We start from the raw sequence: 16,293 nt of genomic DNA, 5'->3' as shown, positions 1-16,293 counted from the left end.
GTTTAGTTACCTCGGTCCTGCCTGTGTTGAGTCTGTTAGTTTATCTTAGTCCAGTCTGTTCTGATTCATGCCTGTGCCAGCCCAGGTGATTTGTCTGGCAAAGCTCCGGCTTTGGTCCAAGGGCTCACCATTCCTGACAGTTGTGACAGTAGGAAGGCAATGGACAACACTGAAAGGAGCTATTGTAAGGGCAACAAACCATTTTGAAAGGAAAATAAATAAAAATAAGAGGAAAAGGAGGTTATTTTGGTTCTCAAAAGTAATAGCTGGAAAGGTAAGGAAAAGAGGTTAGCCTTGATAAAATACTGGATATTGCAGAAAGAGGAATTCAGACAACAATATCTGGAAAAGCTAAGAGAAACTGGTAGAGTAGTCAGGAAAGCAAAAATGCAAATGGGAAGAAAAAAATAGCCAATATGGTAAAATGTTGGGGGGGGGGGGGGGCAAGACTCTTTTAGATATGTCAGTGATACAAGGAATTGCAAAAGTGACATTGTGAGACTCAAAGGTGAAGGGGAGGAATATGTAGAAGCTGATAAAAGTAAGGCAGTATTGTTTAACAAATATTTCTGTTCTGTGTTCATTGCTGAAGGGCCGGGAGCAGGGCCACAGAAGGCAACCACAAATAGAAATGGAGGGGTGGTAGTTCCCAGGGCCGTGCCAACAAGGTAATCACTGCAGGGGGGTGCCTGCCTTCAAGGGCGCCGCACCATCGCGTTGTATTTTTTTTTTTTAAACCTTACTCCTCTGCTCCCCTCCATCCCCGATTCCCCGGCGCTTTAAATTTACCTCGCTCCGCCTCCGACGTCTGCGCAGTGTCAGTGAAAGCACTGCCTGTCTGACGTCTCTCCACCAGCCCAGCCTTCCCTTCGCTCGTTCGTTCCCTCTGTGTCCCGCCTTCTTCTGACGTCATTTCCTAGAGGGCGGGACACAGAGGGAACGAACAAGCAAAGGGAAGGCTGGGCTGGTGGAGAGACGTCAGACAGGCAGCGCTTTCGCTGACGCTGCGCAGACGTCGGAGGGAGGTAAATTTAAAACTCCGGGGGGGGGGGGGGGCGCCAATTGATAGTCTGGGGGCACCAACTGATGGTCTGCAGGGGGCGCCAGAGACCCTAGGCACGGACCTGGTAGTTCCTGAATGATTCTCAGAAGACTGTGTTCATGAGGAGCTGGTTAAACTAAAGATGGACAAAGCAATGGGACCAGATGGTATTTATCTGAGGGTTCTGAAGGAACTTCTAGTGGCTCCACTGGCTGACCTTTTCAATGCTTCTCTAGAGTTGGGAGCAGTACTAGAGGACTGGAGATGAGCAAATGTGGTCCCTCTCTACAAAAGCGGAAGTAAGGAAGAGGTTGGGAACTACAGGCCAGTAAGTCTGACTTCTCTGCTAAGTAAATTAATGGAAATTGTTTTGAAACAGAGAATAGTACATTTTTTTGGAATCCAATGGATTACAGGACCTGAGGCAGCCGATGCCGCTGGGCACGTGAGTCATCTCTTTCCTCTTCAATCAGTCCAAAACTCTGCTGCGTGACTCATTTTCCGCCAAAGTCGCTATGCTCACATTAGCCCTCTCCTTAAATCACTTCACTGGCTCCCTATCCGTTTCTGCATTCAATTCAAACTTCTCTTACTGACCTATAAGTGCATTCACTCTGCCGCTCCCCAGTACCTCTCCACTCTTATCTCTCCCTACACCCCTCCTCGAACACTCCGTTCTGTTGACAAATCTCTCTTGTCTGTCCCCTTCTCCTCTACTGCTAATTCCAGACTCCGTTCCTTCCATCTCGCTGCACCACACGCCTGGAATAGACTTCCCGAGCAGGTACGTCTAGCCCCGTCTTTGGCCGTTTTCAAGTCCAGGCTAAAAGCCCACCTCTTTAACGCTGCTTTTGAGTCCTAACCACCGCTCACTTGCCTGTATCTTTTATCCCCTCCTCTTTAATTCCCCTGCCTCTTAGTTATTCTGTCTGTTACCTGTCTTATTTAGATTGTAAGCTCTTTGAGCAGGGACTGTCTTTAAGTGTATAGTGTACAGCGCTGCGTATGCCTTGTAGCGCTATAGAAGTGATAAGTAGTAGTAGTAGTAGTAGTATTTATTTCCTACTACAGGCGGCGTTTCCGTGGGAATCGGCAGGTCACCACGTGTGTCGCGATCAATGGGTGAAATTAAGGGCTCAGGCCGGTTTTAGGCTCATGCTGTTTTCAGTATTTCTGCATTCCCTTTTCCCGTCCCATTAAAAAAAGCTCTGTTTTCCAAACGCAGTAAAAACTGGCCTGGCACACGCCAAAAACATGTGCCCACACTACCGCGCAGGCCATTTTCTTTTACCATGGCTTAGTAAAAGGACCCCAGTGCAGTGGCGTAGAAAGGGGGGGGGGCGGTGGGGCGGTCCGCCCCGGGTGCACGCCGCTGGGGGGTGTCGGCACCTCGCTGGTTCCTTGCTGTCTCTGCCCCAGAACAGGTTACTCTCGGCGGATTGGCCCTCCCACCCGCCCCTCACCGCCTTCCAGGTATGTTCTCGTGGGCGGGGCGGGGTGTTGCGCTACGGAGGGGGGAGGGTGCGTCGCGCTGCACCCGGGGGGGGGGTGCGCAGCGGCGACCCGCCCCGGGTGTCAGCTGCCCTCGCGACGCCACTGCCCCAGTGTGCACTAAAACCAGAAATACAATGAAGTTAGTTAAACAACATACCTCTCCCAAAAAATGAAATGAAAATCCCAGCTCTCCCCTCCCCCCCCCCGGCCTTCCAATCCCACCCCTATTGACTGTTCTTCATGCAAAACACTTGGGGGGGGGGGGGGGAATCAATACAAAAGTGAGAGGCCACATTCTGTAGTTCATTAAAAATGATTTTCATTCAAATATTCATTGTCCAAAGGTAGAAATCCTCATAAGAGGAGGAATGAGAGCTATTACAGAAAACCTTATCCCTATTCCCCACTTGTAAAAAGAAAGGCAACATCTTTCCAGAAAAAGCTTATAGCCCGCAGAATTTTTTTCAGGAGGAACACTTTCCAGTTGAAGATTGAGATGGAAAAGTGTAAACAGAAATCCGTACCTACTTTTTTTGGGGGTGCTTTTCTTTGCATATTTCGGGGGGTGGGGGGATGCACTCTCCGTCCCACCCAGGGATGCCTTCCTGTTAAACAGGTACATTTCTGTGTATATTGACTCTGTGTTTGTGGTGGGCAATTTTCAAAAATGCCATTTCCACACAAGATATCCTGTGTTATTTGCAGAAATGCCTTTTGCTCTCTAGGCCATTTTCTTTGCCACATTTCTACCGGTTGTTTCTTTTTCCATGTCTCCTCTGTCTTTCCCTCTTTCACGTTTGAGTTTAATTCCTTTGAGGGATTTTTTTTTTTTGGAAGAGGTTCAGTCTTCCTGTGTGGTCAGTGCCCAGTGGGACTGGGTTTTCCCCTGCATTCCTTATACCCCTTCCTCCGTCTTTTGACATAGCCTCAGTTGAAAGGAAGAGACTGATTTTAGCCAAAACGACGTGATCCTTTCAAGTACTCTGATAGGAGTCCTGCTTTTAATAGAAAATGAGGTGTTTGGTGCACTGTAGCCTATTAGGGGTAGATTCAAGAAAGAGAGCCAAAATTTAGGCTAAGTGCAAATTCTATAGTGGCGGTTTCACGTGAAAATGCTGTTGTACAATATCAGCCCAGGGGGCACTTTTACAAAGCCCACTGTGGGCTCACTATGCCAATCCTGAACTACTGCTGGGCTACTGCAGGAGCCCAGTGGTATTTCCCACCCCTAGCGTGCATATTTCAAGCACTACAAAAATACGTCCTATTGTTGTAGCGCCAGAACTTAAACTGCATTTACCACCGGGTTAGTGCCAGAGCCCTTTCCGCCGTCTCAGTGGGTGGCGGTAAGTGCTCCCCACCGAAATGGCTGTGCGGTAAGTTCACTTACCTCACGGCCATTTCTGTTTCCCAAAAATAGACAGCCTTTTACCCGTTGTAGTAAAAGGGAGGGAAAGGGAAATGAGACTTGATATTCCGCCTTTCTGTGGTTTTTGCAACTACATTCAAAGCGGTTACAAATATTCAGGCACTTATTTTGTACCAGGGGCAATGGAGGGTTAAGTGACTTTCCCAGAGTCACAAGGAGCTGCAGTGGGAATTGAACTCAGTTCCCCAGGATGAAAGTCCACTGCACTAACCACTAGGCTACTCCTCCACTCATTCCACCAATAAGAGCCAACCTCATCAGTGATGTCAGAATGGCTTGATTGCCTGATACTTGGCTCACTTCTGATATTGTGATGTCATAAGGGAAAGGGGGAAAGGAAAATGGGACTTGATATACCCCCTTTCTGAGGTTTTTGCAACTACATTAAAAGTGGTTTACATATATTCAGGTACTTGTTTTGTACCAGGGGCAAAGGAGGGTTAACTGACTTGCCCAGAGTCACAAGGAGCTGCAGTGGGAATCGAACTCAGTTCCCCAGGATCAAAGTCCACTGCACTAACCACTAGGCTACTCCTCAGCCTAGTGCTGGCCTCAGCGCTCATCAAAAACACATGCCGACACTAGCGTAGGTCTCTTTTTTCCCCACAGCTTAGTACCAGGACCCCTAAGTGTGCAGTTTAGGTACAAGAACATACACCATCTCAAAGGCTGATGTAAGTCCTTGCACCTAAATGTTGGCAGTTTGGCCTGTAACTCCTAGAATCTGCACATGTAAATTCTAGTATTCTAGAACCTGCATAAGTAACTCCTGGTATTCTAGAACCTGCACATGTGATTTCTAGTATTCTAGAACCTGTGTGTGTAACTCCTAGTATTCTAGAACCTGCATAAGTAAATCCTAGTATTCTAGTACCCGCACGTGTAATTTCTAGTATTCTAGAACCCGCACATGTAACTTCTAGCATTCTAGAACCTGCACATGTAAGTTCTAGCATTCTAGAACCTGCACACGTAACTCCTAGTATTCTAGGACCTGCATAAGTAAATCCTAGTATTCTAGAACCTGCACGTGTAACTCCTAGTATTCTGGAACCTGTACATGTAATCTCTAGTATTCTAGAACCTGCATAAGCAACTCCTAGTATTCTAGAACCTGCATAAGTAACTCCTGGCATTCTAGAACCTGCACGTGTGATTTCTAGTATTCTAGAACCTGCATAAGTAGCTCCTAGTATTCTAGAACCTGCACGTCCCTGACTTGCCCATGACTTTCCCACATCCAGTCCCCCTAGAAGTTATCTGTGATAGTGTAATCCCCTGAAATATTAAGGTTTGAGTTGAGTCTGGGTGAGTTGTCCCAGGGGATTACTAAATGTGTCTGGCTCCTAGCCAGAGGCTGGGAGGAATAGTGGGAGTGGCTTAAATAACATAACTAGGTGTACTGATGTGAGCGGGAAATATTAATGCTGTAATGACTGACAGGGGATGTCATTGGGGGGAGGAGTAAGGAGAACATAAATCTGTCTGATTTAGGGCATGTGGGTCTTTGGTTGCCCACACCCCAGGACCTGTGGAGTGAAGGGGTATCCTATCCAGCATAATATACAGGGTTTACTGTGAGTGGTAAACTCTGCTGGAGATGACAGACTGGTTGTTATCAGGAGGGTTCTGGGGAGGAGAGAGAATCCTCCCCCCCCATGAGTGGAATAGGGAGAGACCTGTTTAAACCCGGTGGGTGAGTGAAACTGCACTTCCTGGGAAAGAAAGGACAGACAGGGAGGTCCGGTCCTGCACACTGTTTGGCAGCTGGGGAAGATCCCAGCGGGATGCTTGTCCAGGAAGCAGGCAAGTTTCAGTCCCAGGTTGTCCTGCTAAGTAGGGTGGGTGTAGGAGATTAATAAGGGACAGGAGAGAAACTGGAATTGAACAGGAGATGAGAGGATTGTTTAACTGCTTAGCGCCCTGGGGATTACCTGAGGGAGAGGTAATTATTGGAATTAACTTGTATATTTAATGCTCCTGTTAGACATTTCAGTAGTAAAAGTTCAAGAATTTAAAAATCTAACCACTGGAGTGAGAGTGAATTCTTTCTGGGACTGTGTCTTGTGAACCAGATGGTGGCTTGACACCCCACAGCCTACCAGGATTTAACCCAGCCTGTGCCCAGCTGTTGTACGCCCTGGTCCAGGTACCTGACCCAAAGAGCTTAGCCAGCATCCAGAGCTGTCTGGAGGGGACCAGGGTTACAATAGAATTTGCGTACACAGCTTCTAGAATAGCGACTAAGCTCAGTTGCGCACACCACTGATAATTGTTGTCAATTAGCGCCAATTAACATGGATTAAAGTCAATAATTAGTTGCTAACTCCAATTATCAGGCAATTATTAAATTGTGCAAGAAACTGACCTTATTCTATAAATTGCGTGTACAAATTTGAGTGCTAAGCCAATGCCAGAAAAAATGTCAAATGTGCTCTGCAGTAGGGATGTGCATTTGTCATATGGTGTGTCGTTTTCTGTCTTTTGTGTGTGTGTCAATGTAGGCACAGAAGAACGCAGTGTTCGCAAACTCGAAACCACAAAGAACACAGCGAAGATGACTCAACAATATAGTCTTCAGCCGATGTAGAATAAATTCCAATCTATGTAATAATTGGTCACTCTGCTTCCCTGGATGGCTGGCTGTGGGTTCGTAACAGCTTGCAAATGAGCTGACGTCAGCTCGCCTCCAGCGTTCCCTTCCCTCAGTGTCCTGCCCTCGCGGAAAGACGAAATGACATCAGAGGAGCGATGGACACTGAGAGGGAAGGCAAGGGAAAGCTGGAGGTGATGCAAGCCAAGCCTGTCGCCGCTGCGACCTGAGGTAACATGAATGGCTTAAAGGCAGTGCGACAGGAGGGAGAAGAGGGCAGGGGAGAGGAGGGGAGAATCGCAGAAACCCAAATCATGGCACCATTCCATATTACAAATCCCAGGGCAAGCAGTTGCTTCTCATGTCTGTCTCAATAGCTATGGACTTTTCCTCCAGGAATTTGTCCAAACCTTTTAAAAATCCAAATACGCTAAGTGCTGCTACCACCTCCTCCGGCAAAGAGTTCCAGAGGCTAACTATTCGTTGAGTGAAAAAATATTTCCTTCTAATGAATTAATTGAATAACGAGCTTGGAACTATCAATAATTGGGTGCTAACAACCAATCACTGAATTTAATTCGCACCCAATAACGTTTGCGCTTAACTCTCATAGCATGTAATTCTAAAGGGGTGTGGCCATGGGATGGCCATGCCAGGGGCATTTTAAAAAGTTGCATGTGTAGTTATAGAATACTGCATCAGTATGCCCAACTTGGCTGCCGGCATTTACACCAGGTTTCAGCAGGCATAAGTCTGGCATTTAAAGCTTGGCGCTAAGCACAGTTCTATAAAGGGGCTTGGGGATGCCATGGGCACATTTCACAGCCCTTTATTTTTGAGGAGGGGGAGAAGAAATCGCAACCATTGCACAAAAAGATTTCAAAGAAGTAAGACTTAAGGGTGAAGGCGCACCAAATTCTGAAGGTCTGTGAACTCCTACTGAGCATTGTCATGGCGGTTTCTGGGTCACAGAAGTTGGGAGGGTGGGGGTGTTGGGGGTGGGAAATTGGGGACTGGCCAGCGTGAAACTCTGGGCAGCTGAAGGCTCATAACTCCATAGCCCCTGACAGGGCAGGTTCCAAATGGGCTTGAAACCCAAGGCAACAGGTGGAAGCTGCAGGCCTAAAATCCATGTTTCGGGATATTAGAAAGAGTAGAATTTGATGTACACTGCTCTGCTTATTCAGCTGCAAAACATGAGTAGAGACCAGGGAAATATTTTCGATACTAGTAATTGAGATCCAGATGTTCTTGTACTATACATATATTTTTGACTACAGAAGGGATAAGAACAGAAAAAAGTCCAACAGATCTGTAAGGTTTTTTTTTCTCTTTTTCACTCCTCTGTTCAAATGTGAGGTGCCTAACATTCAGGAGGCCTCTTACAGAGATAAAAGACTCATAGCCACAAAGGAATGAAAGCACCTGGCTGGCTGGTGCTTTAATTGCAATCTCTGTAATGAAAGGAAATCACCAGCCCGACCAGGATGCCACCCTAACTAGGGACAGCGTTTCAGCCACTGTTTGAAGGGACCAAAATTCTTGATGACAATCTGTAAGGGAAGTGTTCCTATTAATTACACTGCAATTCAATTGGCAAAGGCCACCTGCAGCAAATTTGGGCAAGCGTCTCAGTCAACTCAGTCTCAGCATTATGGCATAAGGAAAGTTGCAGTGATGCATTATTCCGTGTTACTTAAAAGCAATTAGTAACCAGCTGATGCCTGATTTAAGGCACTGGGTTTGTGGAGCATTCCCTGGGACATGTATTAAGAACATAAGCATTGCCATACTGGGGCAGGCCAAAGGTCCATCAAGCCCAGTATCCTGTTTCCAACAGTGGCCAATCCAGGTCACAAGTACCTAGCAAGATCCCAGAACAGTAAAATAGATTTTATGCTGCTTATTCTAGAATATGGAGTGGATTTTCCCAAGTCCGTTTTGATAATAGCTTGTGGACTTTTAGGAAATTATGCAAAACTTTTTTTTAAACCTTGCTAAGCTAACTGCTTTTACCACATTCTCTGGCAACAAATTCCAGAGTTTAATTTATACAAATAAAGTATCACATAGCATGTAATTGAGTTTATTTTTATTTATTGCATTTGTATCCCACATTTTCCCACCTTTTTGCGGGCAGACTGGATGGACCGTACAGGTCTTTATCTGCCATCATTTACTATGTTACAATGTTACTATCAGGCTTATTTTCGAAAGACAAGGACGCCCATCTTTCGACACAAATCGAGAGATGGGCGTCCTTCTCCCAGGGTCACCCAAATTGGCATAATCAAAATCCGATTTTGGGCGTCCCCAACTGCTTTCCGTCGCGGGGATGAGAAAGGTTCCCGGGGGCGTTCGGAGGCGTAGTGAAGGTGGGTTTTGGGCATGCCTAACACATGGGTATCCTCAACCCATAATTAAAAATAAAAGGGCGTCCCTGACGAGCACTTGGATGACTCTCCTTGGTCTTTTTTTTCTTACAACCAAGCCACGAAAAGGTGCCCGAACTGACCAGATGACCACCGGAGGGAATGGGGGATGACCTTCCCTTACTCCCCCAGTGGTCACCAACCCCCTCCCACCCTCAAAAAATGTTTTTAAATATTTTTCGCCAGCTTCTATGCCAGCCTCAAATGTCATACCCAGCTCCATGACAGCAGTATGCAGGTCCCTGGAAGCAGTTTTAGTGGGTGCAGTGCACTTCAGGCAGGCGGACCCAGGCCCATCCCCCCCCTACCTGTTACACTTGTGGTGGTAGATGTGAGCCCTCCAAAACCCACCATACCCACATCTAGGTGCCCCCATTCACCCATAAGGGCTATGGTAGTGGTGTACAGTGGTGGGTAGTGGGTTTTGGGGGGAGTTAGGAGGGCTCAGCATATGAGGTAAGGGAGCTATGTACCTGGGAGCAATTTCTGAAGTCCACTGCAATGCCCCCTAGGCTGCCCGGTTGGTGTCCTGGCATGTCAGGGGGACGGACCAGTACACTACGAACGTTGGCTCCTCCCATGACCAAAGGGCTTGCATTTGGTCGTTTCTGAGATTGGCGTCCTTAGTTTCCATTATCGCCGAAAATCAGAAACGACCAGGTCTAAGGACGACCATCTCTAGGGACGAGCTAAATGTCAAGATTTGGGCGTCCTCGACCGTATTATCGAAACGGAAGATGGACGCCCGTCTTGTTTTGCTAATATGGGTTTCCCCGCCCCTTCGCCAGGACGTCCTGCGAGGACGTCCTCAGGAAAACTTGGGCGCCCCTTTCGATCATGCCCCTCTATATAATTACTCGTTGAGTGAATAAACATTTTCTCCGATTTGCTTTAAATTGACTACTTAGTAGCTTCTTTGCGTAGTATTTTTGGAAACAAGCGATTCACATCTACCTGTTCCACTACACTCACTATTATATAGACCTCTATCATATCTCCCCTAAGCCGTCTCTTCTCCAAGCTGCAGAGCCCCAGACACTTTAGCTTTCCTCATAGGGAAGTCATCCCATTCCCGTTATCATTTTCATTGCCCTTCTCTGTACCTTTTCTAAGTCCACTATATATTCCAGCAAATCAGTCGACACTGTCATGCCAGGCTACTCTGTCATAGTGATAAGCTAATCTGGGGCTCTTTCTAGACTGCTGAGGATAGACTTGAATTTTTCTGACTTCTCCAGCCGGGAATGCAGTACTGTACTCTCAGGAAATTAAGTATGAGATACGCTGAAAGACAATCTAAATGTATAATCCTTTGACACAATCACACAAATCCATTAATTTGAAAATACTACGATTCTGACAGGAGTCTTCCTAAAAAGGCTGAAGACAGAGAGATCCTGGACAGACGCCACCTGTCTATTACTAGATGAGATACCATGCACATCACCTAGAATTTTGTACCTTTAACCAGTACTCAGCAAATCCCTCCTGAACCAAGGTATTAAGCCTGTTCCCCAGGTTGAGATACCTACTGTATCCGCCCAGGCTACTTCTGAGTGAAGGAATAGCCTAATGGTTAGTGCGGTGGACTTTGATCTTGGGGAACTGGGTTCAAGTCCCACTGTAGCTCCTTCTGACCCTGGCCAAGTCACTTAACCCTCCATTGCCCCAGGTACAAATTAAGTTCCTGTACATACTGATCCTACTTAAATGCCTGATCCCTGCAACACAACAAAACTAAAGTACGTAATGGACAAAACTCAACTCTTCCGTTGATGATCTCTATCTTACCACAACATCACTTTGCATTTGTTATCATCGGAGTCTGCAAGCGCCTCTCCGGTACTTTGTAAGCCACATTGAGCCTACAAATAGGTGGGGAAATGTGGGGTACAAATGTAATAAATAAATACTATGTAAACCACTTTGAATGTAGTTGCAAAACCCACAGAAAGGCAGTACATCAAGTCAATTTCCCTTTCCCTATTTGAGATTCTACACAGAGTGTTGCTAGTGGAGGAGTATCCTAGTGGTTAGTGCGGTGGACTTTGATCCTGGGGAACTGGGTTCATTTCCCACTGCAGTTCCCTCTGACTCTGGGCAAGTCACTTAACCCTCAACCCTCCACTACCCCAGGTATAATCAAGTACCTGTATATACTACGCAAACTGCTTTGAATGTAGTTGCAAAAACCACAGAAAGGTGATATATCAAGTCCCATTCCCCTTCTCTCCACTGTGGACTGTGAAGTAATCACAACTGAAGTTTCCTTTACAAATCAGCCCAGAGAGCTGATTGTTAAATTAAGGGGTGCATAACTACTTTCTCTTACCTGCTGCTGTTTTTGTTTCACAAGCATAGTCTCTGGAAGCAAAGCTCAACTTCTCATTCTCCAGTGTCTTGCCTCCTTGCTGTATTCGATGAAGTGGTACCCAACCCACTGTGCCATCAGCCGCTTGTCTCAGGTCTTAATCAAAGCAAAGGAGTGATTAAACCTGAAGTAACACCACCTCCAGCAGCTAGGCTGACTCTCAGCAATTGATTCGATGGGGCTAGCCAGTAACGTCTCATTCGGCAGATTTTTTGCATTGACCTGTGATCTCTTTTTTTCTCCCCCCCTTCCTTTGACAAGACTCCTTTGATTTCATGCTGGCTTTTTAAATTGAGGATAAAGTTAATTCACTCAACAATGCCACAGCTGGAATTAAATATCCTCTGCTGGGGGAGGGGTTGATGCTAGCCTGGAAGGAACTTATTGGATCCCTTAACACCCTTGAGGGATATTATGGATTCAGTTGTCCCTCCAAGGACACTTGGGAGAAGTTAAATAATTATGACCATATGGTGGTACAGAAGTAAGGCTCAGCAGCTAACCTTGTTAGGTAGATGTTTGGAAAGGAGGTGAAAGGGGGAAGTTTTAGGTAGAAGGTGTGGTTGAAAGGCCCACTGACAAGCTTTGGAAAAGGGCGATTGTTGAAAAGGCAGCATGCTGCTGGCTGGAACAGCTTGGTAATAACAGAGCTTTGAGGCCTCTAAGTCCTTGTGGTTATAGCTGGCACGCGCCACTCATTTGGCCTTTCTCATGCTTGCTTGGTTAATTGGCTTCGGTGGTCAAAATGAGATGTTAGGTGAAGGTTTCAACCACATGGTCTACCTGACATTGTACAATGTGAGACACAGCACAGATGTCATCGCTTTGCTGTGGAGGGAATTAGCAAGGCCTTTAAAAAAAAAAAGAGAGAGAGAGGGCATTTCGTAGGGTATCTGCAGATTTCAAACGTTTAGGGTAAAATGAATTCAGGCAAAGTGAGGAGCATGTTCTCAGAATTGCTTGGGAAACATATCTAGGTAGGGCTGAAATATCTGGGCTGAGGGGTTCGCCCAAGTATCTGTCCTGCTTATTTTCGAAGGAGATCGCCGGCCATCTTCCGACACAAATCGGGAGATTGCCAGCCTTCTCCTGAACCCAGCCAAATCGGTATAATCGAAAGCCGATTTTGGCTGGCTCCAACTGCTTTCCATCGCAGAGCCGGCCAAAGGGAGCGTTTCCGCAGGGTATGGAAGGCGGGATGGGGGCGTTGTTAAGACATGGCTGGCTTCAGCCGATAATGGAAAAAAGAAGGCCGGCTCCGACAAGCATTTGGCCGGCTTCACTTAGTCCTATTATTTTTAGGACCAAGCCTCAAAAAAGTGCCCCAATTGACCAGATGACCACCGGAGGGAATTGGGGATGACCTCCCCTTACTCCCCCAGTGGTCACCAACTCCCTCACACCCAAAAAAATAAAAAGTAAAAAACATTTTTTTGCCAGCCTCAAATGTCATACCCAGCTCCATGACAGCAGTATGCAGGTCCCTGGAGAAGTTTTTAGTGGGTGCAGTGCACTTCAGGCAGGTGGACACAGGCCATCCCCCCCTACCTGTTACACTTGTGGTGGTAAAAGGGAGCCCTCCAACCCCCCCCAAAACCCACTGTACCCACATGTAGGTGCCCCCCTTCACCCATAAGGGCTATGGTAGTGGTGTACAATTGTGGGGAGTGGGTTTTGGGGGGGATTTGGGGGGCTCAGCACCCAAGGTAAGGGAGGCATGCACCTGGGAGCAATTTTTGAAGTCCACTGCAGTGCCCCCTAGGGTGCCCGGTTAGTGTCCTGGCATGTCAGGGGGACCAGTGCACTACAGATGCTGGCCCCTCCCAAGACCAATTGCCTTGGATTTGGCCGGGTTTGAGATGGCCGGCATCAGTTTCCATTATGGAAATCTCTGACATTTGGCCAGCCCCAACCGTATTATCGAAACGAAAGATGGCCGGCCATCTTTTTCGATAATACGGTTCCGTTCGATTATGCCCCTCTGTGTGTCCTAATGACGCAGAAATCATATTTTGGATCTGACAGCGCAATACATTCTGCGTAATAATGACTAGTGAATGAATAACTTGAGCTGCTGTCGGGGTGTCAGGAGACACTCTCCTGTTGACAGTCCTTGATGTGCTCATGGTTGAATAACAGTTGTAGAAACCTTGGGACGATAATAAGAGAACTGCTAACAGTACAATAGTCATTGCCATTCTGGCCATCCCTGGACACAGTCCTGACCGATAACAAGACACAGTAGGGGGAATTCTATAGGGGTTTGCTAATGTAGGTAGCAAGAAGCTGCATAAGTGGTGTTATGTGCATAAATGGATGCTTCCTAGGGATGGACAGTCAGAAAAGTTTTTAGTTTGCGTCGCCTCTTGTGTCATTTCTGGGAATGTTTATTTGATTCCTTTTTATTTGGCTATTTTGTCATCACTGGAGCACTATTTGCAAAGAGGGAACACTCTTTTCCCAATAGCGCATGCATGTGTGCACTATTCGCACCAGTTTGCACACGTGCATAAGTACATAAGTAATGCCACACTGGGAAAAGACCAAGGGTCCATCGAGCCCCGCATCCTGTCCACGGCAGCGGCCAATCCAGGCCAAGGGCACCTGGCGAGCTTCCCAAACGTACAAACATTCTATACATGTTATTCCTGGAACTGGGGATTTTTCCCAAGTCCATTTAGTAGCGGTTTATGGACTTGTCCTTTAGGAAACCATCTAACCCCTTTTTAAACTCTGCCAAGCTAACCGCCTTCACCACGTTCTCCGGCAATGAATTCCAGAGTTTAATTACACGTTGGGTGAAGAAAAATTTTCTCCGATTTGTTTTAAATTTACTACACTGTAGTTTCATCGCATGCCCCCTAGTCCTAGTATTTTTGGAAAGCGTGAACAGACGCTTCACATCCACCTGTTCCACTCCACTCATTATTTTATATGCCTCTATCATGTCTCCCGTCTCTTCTCCAAACTGAATGGTTCACATATGGTTTTTCTGCTCATTTTCATTCACTGACGACATGCAATGATGTGGGATATGTCAACAATTTCTCCCATGTCATTGCAAACAACAGCCCATCCCTAGTACTTATGCATGTAAATGATCTCTTATAGAATAGTGACTAGCAGGAAACTATGCATCGTGCTCTGATGGCATGTATCTTGCCAGTGGGTGGAGTCTGCGCATAACAAAGACAAAGGTTTGGGGGAGGGGCAAGGAGAGAGGGATAGCTGCTGCTAGAATTGGCGGGGGACAAGGAGAGAGGGGTAAGGGTATGTGCTGGCATTGAGGGTGGAGATGCTGCACTGGTGGAGGGTAGGCACAAATTTAGAGGTTGCAGGGGATGCCAGAAACCCTAGCACCAGCCCTGTGTCTCTGCCTAGATACATGTAGGGCTTTTTTGGAGGGGGTACTTGGGGGTACTGAGTACCGGCACCTTTTTCATTGTCTGCTAAAATCGACCCATGGTCCCCAAGTTTTAATGAAAGAGCTCAGGCTCTACCCACCAATTCTGCCTCGTCATAGATTCTGTGACTGGATGCAGGGGGCCTGGCTATTATGGGGTGGGTCCCTCAGTGATCACCCCACCCTTGAAGAGTGGCCTCGCAGTTGAGTACCGGCACCTTTTCCATTGCTAAAATCGACCCATGGACCCCAAGTTTTAATGAAAGAGCTCAGGCTCTACACAACAATTCTGCCTTGTCACAGATTCTGTGACTGGTTGCAGGGGGCCTGGCTATTGTGGGGTGGATCCCTCAGTAATCACCCCACCCCTGAAGGGTGGCCTGGCATTTGAGTACCGGCACCTTTTCCATTGTCTGCTAAAATCGACCCATGGTCCCCAAGTTTTAATGAAAGAGCTCAGGCTCTACACACCAATTCTGCCTTGTCATAGATTCTATGACTGGTTGCGGGGGACCTGGCTATTGTGCGATGGGTCCCTCAGTGATCGCCCCACCCCTGAAGGGTGGCCTCACATTTGAGTACCGGCACATTTTCCATTGCCTGCTAAAATCGACCCATGGTCCCCAGGTTTTAATGAAAGAGTTCAGGCTCTACACAACAATTCTGCCTGGTCATAGATTCTGTGACTGGTTGCAGGGGGCCTGGCTATTGTGGGGGTGGTCCCTCAGTGATCACCCCACCCTTGAAAGGTGGCCTGGCATTTGAGTACCGGCACCTTTTCCATTGCTAAAATCGACTCATGGACCCCAAGTTTTAATGAAAGAGCTCAGGCTCTAGACACCAATTCTGCCTCGTCATAGATTCTGTGACTGGATGCAGGGGGCCTGGCTATTATGGGGCGGGTCCCTCAGTGATCACCCCACCCTTGAAGGGGGGGCCTGGCATTTGAGTACCAGCAGCTCTTTTGCTAGAAAAAAAACCGCACTGGATATATGTATGAACATGCAAATATTCATACATTTATATGCATACATGTGTGTCAAAATGGGGCCCTTAATGAAAAATGGAGTCAGACCTTGTTCTCTTCCCAGAAACAACACTAACGTCTTTCAATTTCACGTACTCTTTGTTTTATCTGTATTTTGCCTGAAAAACCAAGATCGAATAAATAATAAATCTGATCCTTCCGTACACGTTCACCTTTTCAAAATTATTGGGGGTGCTAAGCCCAATGAAAATAACCCCTCCCTGGACACATACAAGGAATCTTCTCACAGCACCCACAGAGTCAGCTCCAATGCCTATCTTCATGAATATCACATTTTAATGTTATACATTTACTTGAAAACAAGACATTGCAATCCTTCATTATATCTGGACTAGCCGTTCTTGCAATCAGCGATGTATTTCTCTGGGATGTTATCTTTATTCTTTCTGATGCTCACTACTGACCAAGACCAGACAAGAAAGGGTACCCAAGGCCAACTGATGATTTCAAAGTTAGTTTCAGAGTAAATTCAGTTTAGGAT

The sequence above is a fragment of the Microcaecilia unicolor genome, chromosome 10 (genome assembly GCF_901765095.1).
Source record: "Microcaecilia unicolor chromosome 10, aMicUni1.1, whole genome shotgun sequence".
NCBI classification, from domain to species: Eukaryota; Metazoa; Chordata; class Amphibia; order Gymnophiona; family Siphonopidae; genus Microcaecilia; species Microcaecilia unicolor.
This window is presented reverse-complemented; position numbering follows the sequence as displayed.